At 37.8% G+C, this 10,225-nt stretch overlaps 1 pseudogene; it reads right to left on the reverse strand.

The window, feature by feature from the left end:
• Positions 1–9,730: 9,730 nt before the first annotated feature.
• LOC109490211 lies at positions 9,731–9,886 on the reverse strand (annotated as a pseudogene).
• Positions 9,887–10,225: the final 339 nt, after the last annotated feature.

Consider the following 10,225-nt stretch of genomic DNA (forward strand, 5'->3'; position numbering starts at 1 on the left):
AAAGAGGATTATTATAGGGCATTCACTTAGTAATTACACTTTAGCAAGCTATGGAATTTCAAATAGAGATATATTTAGGTTCACTATCCCCTTTATTATGCTGTCAAATTATTTCCAGTATGTTTCAAAGCCTAATAAAAGGCATTAATTGATATTCTGATGGCTTAAAAGGAATGAACATAGCCTTCAAAATTTTAATGAACTACCAGGGAATAACAAAGGTCCAAAGGAAAAATATGTAGAATCAATATTAACAGCAACAGCCAATAAAATGTTTTATCCAGTTGGAGTTTCACAACATAAGAGAGACATGAAGAATTTAGAAAGGGTACAAAAAGGTATCATAATTACAGAAGTTAAGAAATTAAAACCTGGGATGAAGAAGGAAACTGTAAAAATGGGAAATATGCCTAGATATTTCCTTTTTTCAACACATCCAGAACTAAAGAATATGAAATCAAGAGGAATTATTTAGGTTTCCTGAAGATTATGGGAGTGGGGGAGGGTGTTCACAGTTTATTAATTTCTGTAACTTTCAAAATATCAAATGAAAGTTTGTTACTTTTATAATCATATGAAAATAAAATAAATACCTAGAGAAAATGTTCCATACTCATAGTTCTTAAGCACTGAAACATTTTACTGCAAGAGGTTCTAAAATATCCATCCCTGGAGATTATTAGAAATAGGATAGAGACAGATTAGTTTGGAACAGGTCAAGTAAAACTTGCTTAAATGGTGACCTCTACATCTGCCTTCCATTCCGTAATGTCTATGATTGATCCTGAGTGTTGTTTAAGACAGAAAAATTGCTATTTTTAAAGAAACATAATCTAGCATGCAATAGTAATAGATTCTTGTTTGGGGAACTTGTAAAATCCATAAATTCATATTTTACTACGTTATCAAATAAATCTTTTCCCTCTTGTTTTCTGAGATGTCTTTAAATTTCAGATCATCTTTTCCTTCTCTCCTTTCCAATAAATGTTCCTTTAGAGGAAATTCAGAAAAAAAAATATCACAATAAAACTAAAACAATTGATTATTTACTGCAAATCCCTATAAGGTATGAGTGTAACCCGAGAATGGATAAATGGTCTGAGCCACACATTAATTTAAACTTATAAAACACTGTGCATAAGAAACTATACCATGAACCAAAGAAATCAAAGATTTCTCAATACTCCAAAACCATTACCCAATAAAAATAGATGTAAGAACAGAAAATGAAGCTCTGGTACATTTATAGATCAAATATCTCGAAATTATTGACACTTGACTGTTTTGACCTAAATAAATTCAATTTCATGTGATTCAATGTAATGTATGGTTACTTCAAAACTCACAAAAATGAATTATTATTATTGTGTAATACTGTATATCATGAAATAAGTAACATTAAGATAAATACTATTCAAATATGAAATGGGAGCTTTCTGTTTCATTCCTCTTACCTATTTTGATTCGGAAATTTTGTTTTTTTCTTTTCTATAACTATGTTAATCAAACCAGCTTTCTGATAAATCCTTAAAAGGAAGCAAGCAAGAAAGAGAATAGAAACAGTTTCTTGATGGATAGAGATGGATATGAAAAAATCGTACCAAAAAATTAAATAAACCAGGCAAAATGTTTTTGTTTTTAGTTTTCATTGATAAGCAACTTGCGTTTCATACGACATAATTTTAGTTTAAAATTTCAAATGAACCTTGGTTAAGTGTTAATTTTTCAGTTATTTTCAGGTCTTTTATATGATTGGTTTAAATATACATTGATCAAAACAAGTAATACATGCTTGCATTGTGTAAGGATATCAGTCAATGATTTTTGCTGTGTTTTATTTCATATATATGTCCTGAAATTTGTAGCTTTAGTTGATAAAATCCCCAAACTAAAGCACTGAAAGTATTTCTCTCAAGATGACAGAATCAATATTAAAATCATTAGGTAATAAGTAGATTTTAAGATCTAGAAAAGGTATTCTAAATGAAAATTCTGGGAAAATAACATTAAGATATATTATTAATTCATTGAATACGTAATGTATTTTTGAAGATTATTTATTTATTTATTTATTTATTTATTTATTTATTTATTTATTTATATTAGAGAGAGAGAGCAGGGAGGGGCAGAGGGAGAGCAAGAGAGAATCCTCAGGCAGCCTCCCTGCTGAGCAGGGAGCTGGAGACCTGGGGCTGGGTCCCAGGAGCCTGAGATCATGACCTGAGCTGAATCCAGAGCCGGCCATTTAACTGACTGGGCCACCCAGGCATCCCTACATAATGTATTTTAAATATGCAACACGAACCCCCCTACAATGACAAGCAATATTTATAGATAATGTTATTCTACCTTTGGTTCAAAAGAGGGTACACACTCTCCTATACTTTGTATTAGAGCCTTCAGGCAGAGTAAGAGGCTAGAAGCAGTCCCACAGGTTCTGCAAATTCCATACTGAGGGTACTTGCTTTATTTATAGAAAGAATGTTTCTATCTCATCTATCACAGTAGAGTCTGATTTCAATTACACCCGATCAGGTTCCTGCATCTATTGTTCCTTCTGCCAAAAGAGTATCTCAGAACATTTTGGCAAGATTTATACACCAAATCAATCCCTGCCAGCACTTCTCAAACTGGAGTCATAAAGCCATTTGTTGATGTTTAAATCTCCAAAAGCTCAGGGTGGATGGGATACTAAATGAAACCAGAGAGAGGGAATATTGCACATCCCTCTATTTTTTAACCAACTCACCTTTGTAACAACGTTTGGACAGTCTATTCAATATTTCTTCTGATTTCCACCCTCTGTTATGTTTTCCTTTTTTTTTTTCATGTGGGTTAAAAAAAAAAGTCAACATTCCTCCTCTGCCTATTCTAAATCTTTCATTCTGATTTCATGCCTCCATTTGCAACATTATTATTCCTGACACCTTGATACAACCTAATTCTTTCCCTCTATAGAAATGCTGGAATCAGTCTTTCACCAATTACAAGGCACGAGATGATGCCCAATTTTCACTACTAAGCCAGGAATAAGCGAACTACCTAATTAAACACGTCTCGTGTGTGTGTGTGTGTGTGTGTGTGTGTGTGTGAGAGAGAGAGAGAGAGAGAGAGAGAGAGAGAGAGAGGAGGCGGAGGGAGGAGGAGGAAGATAGAGGAAGGAAAGGGAGAGAAAAAGGGAGGAAGGAAATCTGTAGGCAGATTCTTGTTTATTTGTATGTTGTATATCCAAAGAAGCCTAAATTAATGAATTATCCAAGACTAAAACTCCTTTATTCAAAGAAAAGATTTTATGTAAAGTCATACGAATTTACACAATACCAACCACAACAAACAAACAAATCATAAAACTTGAAAACTCTGTTTGTAGCAGCTACAAGACCAGAAATACTTTGGTGGGACCTTTTATTTATCTCCTGCCTAAGTGAATATTGAATATACAATTCGTGCATGCTTGTAAAGCCTCTGAAGGTTTCTTTAGCTTCCAGCCTTCTCTTTCAGTGTCCTTCCTCCTTTCCTAACATCGCAGCCCTCGAGGACACCAGTGCCCTCTTGTTCCTCTCTCCTGACCTTCCAGTATCGATTTATAGATGAGGACATGGCACACTTATAAGATGAACAAAAGTTATGCACAATAAGATGTTCCATGAACCAGACATTTGTCATTTGAGCCTTTTAATTCTACTTACAGAAAAGAAAGATTGCTTATTTGTTTGTCGCTGCTCCTCACGTTTCTTTGAAAAAAAAAATTCTGGTTAGTCTCAAGCTAGAAGATGAGGACACCTGGGCTTAGCCAGGCTGAAGAGGAAAAAAAAAAAGTCCATCATTTAGAACAGCATTTCTCAAACCAAAATCACTTGAATGAGAATTATCTGGAATCTTTGTGAAAATGCAACTCCCTGGGCCACATCCCATACCCACTGAGTCCTATCCTCTGCTGGAATGACACAAGAACCTCCATGTGGCCCAAACGTGCAGGTGATTCTCACATCCCTCAACTCCGAGAATTACTACCTGTGGGTGACGATTCAACCTCTAGTCATGTAAAAAGACAATGTCACAGCTAAAGCTATTTTTTTCTAAAATGAACTTCTCCTAAGATTTGTCTTTAATTATTCTTCATTATGCTATTTCTGTTTTATTTTCTGCAGTGTACCATTTATTTTTTTTTAAAGATTTTATTTATTTATTTGACAGAGATAAAGACAGCCAGCAAGAGAGGGAACACAAGCAGGGGGAGTGGGAGAGGAAGAAGCAGACCCACAGCGGAGGAGCCTGATGTGGGGCTCGATCCCATAACGCCGGGATCACGCCCTGAGCCGAAGGCAGACGCTTAACCGCTGTGCCACCCAGGCGCCCCTGCAGTGTACCATTTAATGCAGGAAAATTGTTACAACAATCCTCTTTAAATTAAAAAAAAAAAGCCCCCAAAGGAAATCCCATAACGCCGGGTTCACGCCCTGAGCCGAAGGCAGACGCCCAACCGCTGTGCCACCCAGGCGCCCCAGTCCTTTGTTTTTAGAACTACTTTATTTCAGGGGCAGTCGGGTTAAGTGGCTGAGTCTTGGTTTTGGCTCAAGTCATGATCTCAGGGTGCTGGGATCAAGCCTCACATTGTGCTCTGCATTCAGCGTGGAGTCTTGCTTAAGATTCTCTTCTCCCTCTGCCTCTGCTCCTGCCCCCAATGCACACACGGGCTCTTTCTCTCTCTCAAATAAATAAATAAAATCTTTTTTAAGAACTACATTGTTTCAAAGATTTTTTTTTTGTTTTTTCAAAAAGATAAAGTTAAATATTGTTAGGTACATTATCTAGTGCCTAAGGTTGGAGGAATTAATGGGCAATTTGAATTTCTGTTTTGACATTTTTCAATTTTAGGGTAAGTCACTTTATTGTAATTAATGCTTTAACTTAACAGAAAAAGCTGGTATTAAAGGGGTGAGCCAGGGGCGCCTGGGTGGCACAGTCATTAAGCGTCTGCCTTTGGGTCAGGGCGTGATCCCAGCGTTATGGGATCGAGCCCCACATCAGGCTCCTTTGTTAGGAGCCTGCTTTTTCCTCTCCCACTCCCCCTGCTTGTGTTCCCTCTCTCGCTGGCTGTCTCTGTCAAATAAATAAATAAAATCTTTACAAAAATAAAAATAAAAATAAATAAAGGGGTGAGCCATATTTAGCAAATGTTTCTCTCCAGCAGATCACCTCTGGGCTTTACTTCTACTCGTTGAGGACAAGGGAATTACACACACACACCACTCCTGTTATACAAACTTGAAGAGAGTTAAGATTTCCAAATTGCTCCGGGCTATATTTTCTAATCATCTGAAAAATGCAAAGTTTATGGTTATGACTGTGTGTGTGTGTGAGAGAGAGAGAGCAAGAGAGAGAGAGTTCAGAGAGAGAGTTGAAGAGGAGAAATAAATGCATCGGCTTTTCTCAAACAAAGAAAATGTATTAAAATTTATACTTGAAAGTACCATCATATCCTCATTCTGTGCATGGTCTAAACCAAACGCATTGTTTCCTTCTTGAGTACAATCAAGTGCAGATGATAGAGACACCACTGAGTCATCCAGTCAGCTTGAAGTCCAGGAAGTGAGCCTGTACAGAAACTCCCTATATGCTACTAAAGGAGCCATTCCATGGGCTCTGTAGTGTTTTCAATACTGGGGCACACCTGAAACACACACACAAACCCGAAGTACAAAGGTCATTTTTAAGGGCAATAAATAATTGTTTTGTTTTGTTTTCAGATTATTCCAATGCTAGAGTCTTTAACACATTCTACTCTGGCAAAATATTTGCCAACAGTTGATTTTACTCAGAGACAAATGAGCACAGAAAGAAGCCCCAGAAAGGCCAATAATCTGCCACAACGTCGAATCAATAAGGTATCTTCAGAAGCAATTTAGCAGTAGCCCCAAACCTATACAGAGCAAAGGAAAAACCCAGAAGCTAACTGTACACACACTCCTTATAAGTCAATTAACTTATACACGATTGTTTACTGTTATTGCTGCAGCCCTTGGAATTAGCTCAAGACTTCCTCACCCCTTCACCAACCCCAAGCATCTTTTCAATTCATCCTACCAACACGTCCCGTGGTGGAGGTTCAATGTGTGATTGCTAGCCTCAAATAGACCCTTAATGTTGCCAATTGATCCTGCTCTATTTCCTTAATCCATTCACTCTCTCCCATGCATTCGAAAAATATTTATTGAGTGCTCCCTAAATTGCAGGTACTGTTCTAAAAGCTGTAGTACAGCCAGAATCAACACAAAAACCTGTGCCCTTGTGGAGTTCATCTTCTAGCATGGGAAGACAGTGTAAAAAGAAGTAAATTATATAATATATTAGGAAACTTCAAATATTATGGGGGGAAAAGGAGGAAAAGGAACATGGACTTGCTGGAAGGGTGTTATTTGCCAATTTGGGTAGGTAGGCCAGGTGCCTGGTCATGCAAATACCTGTGGGAGTGCTTTTCCAGGCGGAGGATCAGGCAGCACAGATGCCCAAAGGAAGGAACACATCAGGCATGTTTTAGGAACATCAAAGAGTCCAGTGAGCAAGAAGTAGAGTGATTGGAGATGATGTCCCACGGGAAGCATGGGCTAAAACCATGTAGGTCCTTGATTCATCATCAGGTTTGGGCTTATGTTCTAAGTATGATGGGAAGCCGCTGAGGCTTTGAGCAGAGGAGTGATGTCACCTGACATGTTTTTGAAGGGTCTTTCTGGCTGTTTTCCTCGATGGACCACAGGGAGACCAAGGGTGAAGGCAAGATACCAATTAGGAAATGACTGCAATAATCCAGGAAGGGAAGTGTGCAACTGGAACCAGTGAGGTAGTGGTGTGGGTGATGAACGATGCTTGGCTTCTCGATGTCTTTGGCATAGAATTCCATGATGAACTGAACATCAAGTATGAAAGGGTAGGAAGAAAATGCCCCAAACATTCTTGGTCTAGATGCTGGCTTTCTTCAAACCCCCAACAACTGCAATCCCCTCTCAGTTGATGACCTTGCCTCCTATTTCACTGAGAACTTACAGCAGAACTCCCTAAAACCCTCCCTTTATGTGGGCCCCTGCGTTCATCTGTGCCCACATTCTCTGCCTTCTCTCCTGTGCTATGGATGAACTACTGGTTGGGGCTCCTCAGGCCAATCTTTCTGATGGAGCACTAAATCCCATTCCTTCTTGTTTCCCTAAGAAAACTGCTTCAGCTCTGTCTTCTCACCATTTATCCTTTCTCTGCGTGATCTCTCATTAGTATGCTTTCACCATTTTGATTTCTTCTCTCCCTCCAACCACAGCCTCATTATTCCTTCTAGAAACCTATTTATTTCTTCTCTGCAGAGTCCTCTGAAGAGTCATCTCTCTCCACTGTCTGATTTTTCTTTCACCTTTTCACGAACCCAATAAAATTAAATGAAGTTGAATTTTCCATCTACCATTCTACTGAAACTACTCTTATCAGGACCCCTGGCAACTTCCATTTTACCAAGTACAAAGTTAACTTTTCAGGCTACATTTCCCTGATATGACAAGTAAGCATTTGGCAACTGATTACTTCCTCCTGGTTGAACCACTACCTTCAACTGAATCACAACATCATACACTCCTGGTTTTTCCACTGTCCGGTGTCACGATGAGTCCTTCCTTCACCTGCTGATCTGCTGACACAAAAATTCAAACTTAGAGGCATCAGCCATAGCATTAAGTTTACAGAGACTTTTATTTTATCTTCTGATAAAAGTATGCCCTCTTACGACACAAGACTTCTAGACCATGGAGCTTAAAGTAGTAGAGATGGAAGCATAAATCCCCCCTACGTGAGTCACTGGGAGTGACAGCAAGCAGAGCTTCTTGGTTGTGTCCTGGAGCAGCTCCTCTTGTTCCTAAGTTGTCAGCTCTTAGCTGGCTCCACATCAATGGCTTCAAGAGGCTGTTCCACAACTTCTTAAACTTACGGATGATGCAGAAGGTGGTAAGGACAGTGTAAGCCGTGGCCTTCCTCTTTCTCAGTCTACTTGTTCCTCTTCTGCTCCCTGACCTCTTAATATTAAAATGTCCTTGAAACTCTTCTCAGTCCTTGAATTTGTCTACATCTGATAATTACACCCAGCCTCATGGCTTTAGATACTATATTCTCTTCCAAAATCCTGTCTGTAGCTTGAACCTTTACTTTCACATTTATATTCATATAATAGGCTTTACTATATATAACAGACATCTCAAATATAGCATGTTCAAAATTGAGTCCAGATCTTCCCTACCATTACCATAGAACAACACCAGAAATGACCTGCCTTTCCCATATCAGTTAGCAAGAATCACATCCTTTCAAGTTCTTGGGACAAAAATTGTAGAGTTGTTTAACCCTCTTCCTCCTCATTACAACTAATTCATCAGTAAATCCTGTTAGCTCCACCTTCATAAATATATCTAGAGTCCAACCAGAGATTAAATTATTACCCTGAAAATTACTCATTTATTAACTTTAGAAGTTGTTTACTGACTCCCATTAAATTAGATGATGGTTTAATTCTCTTACACCATCAACCACTGCTTTTTCTACTATTCTTCTCACATTGAGTAATATCAAATTTTTCATTAATTCAATTGCTAACATTACTGTGACTGTCTTAATAATATTCATTACATAGTCAAGTAGTGTTTCCCTTCTTTGAATATTTTAATTTCTTCTGGAAAAAAATGGATAATTTTCCCACTTTTCTTAATTTTCAATGTGCTCTAACATCTATTACCAGCTTATTAATTTCTCCAGTACATGTGTCAAATGCCTACCAATATTATTATATGAATGTTCACATATCAATCACCTATCATTGCTTTCCTTTTCGTTTCCCTGAGATCTCCTCCCCAAAGTCTTATCCTCCTGCTCCAATTTAGACAGAATATTTCCTGAGCCTGCTACTTAGCATCATTCTGGAACTGTGAGACGTCAGCACTGGCGTTTGGTTCAACAGTCTTTAATTTGGATTCTCCCGGTTTCTTCTACTTTCTTGAATTAGTTGTTTTTGCTGGAATCCATCCTTTAACAGTTTCCTCAGCTAAAATACAATGGGGCGTTGAATCCTTGCTTTGTTTGTTCTACTCTTACACTTGATTTAGAGTTTGGCTAAGAAGAGAATTACAAAATGAAAATATTTTTCTCTTCAGATTATGAAGTTATAACTCCACTATCTTCTGCCTTCTAAGTGATGCTATTGCGATTCCCTCCCACCATTATAACTCTCTATTCTTTATGTACTCTCTATTCTACCTGCCCTTTCACTCTGTAAACCGTCATTAGATACTTTTTCCCATGTCCAAAATTTCCCAGTTATGTGCCTTGGTGTGGTTTGTAATTATTTCTAGTATTTATTTCACATCATAAGATTTTCCATGGGCCCTTTCATTTAAAGAGGCAAATCTTTAATATCTGGGTGTTTCTATTCTACGATTTCTTCTCTCTCTCTCTCTTTTTTTTTTTTTTTTGCTCTTCCTTGCTAAAAATTCTATCACACTTTTATTATTTTTTGCAAACAAAAGGTCTCAAATATTTATTACTGAATCAACCTACTGGTGCAGAAGCATAGTAACAGAGAAAAATCATTTTTTGGATAAAACATGTCTATTGTTCAGCTAGTAGGGATGTATACAGAGTGATAGGATAGGAACAGGTAGCCTTCACACAGCATAAATATGTGTGCTGTCTCGTGTGTGATCCCTTATAGACCCAGCTTGGCTCTTCTCCAGTGCCTGCTCTTGGAGTTGTACCTGATTTTATTGCCAGTTTTCATCCAAATCTACCGGGAAATGGGATGATTCTGCTTTTTTTTCTTGGCCAGGAATCTCTTGGTCTTGAAAGTCTTGTGAGAAGACATGAAGAGGAGCAGTCAACTGCACAGACNGTGAGGAGCAGTCAACCGCACAGACCACGATGGTGGGAAAAGGAGCTAAAATTTCTTTCACACTTTTAGATTTCCTGCTCTGATCTTTTAATTTTCTTATACGCTCTCTTCAATTTTCTACCTCTTTCTCTCTGGTTCTGGGAAAATATCTGACACTATTTTGCAAAATTTCCGGCACTTATATTTTTAATTTCCAAAGGTTTTTTTCTTACTGTGTTTCATTTGCATGGATTCAGTTTTGATTTACGGAAAAACATACCTTCTTTTATGTATTGGGGAATATTAATTCCAGGGTTGTTTTTTTTAAGGGTT

The sequence above is a fragment of the Ailuropoda melanoleuca genome, chromosome 5, assembly GCF_002007445.2.
Source record: "Ailuropoda melanoleuca isolate Jingjing chromosome 5, ASM200744v2, whole genome shotgun sequence".
NCBI classification, from domain to species: Eukaryota; Metazoa; Chordata; class Mammalia; order Carnivora; family Ursidae; genus Ailuropoda; species Ailuropoda melanoleuca.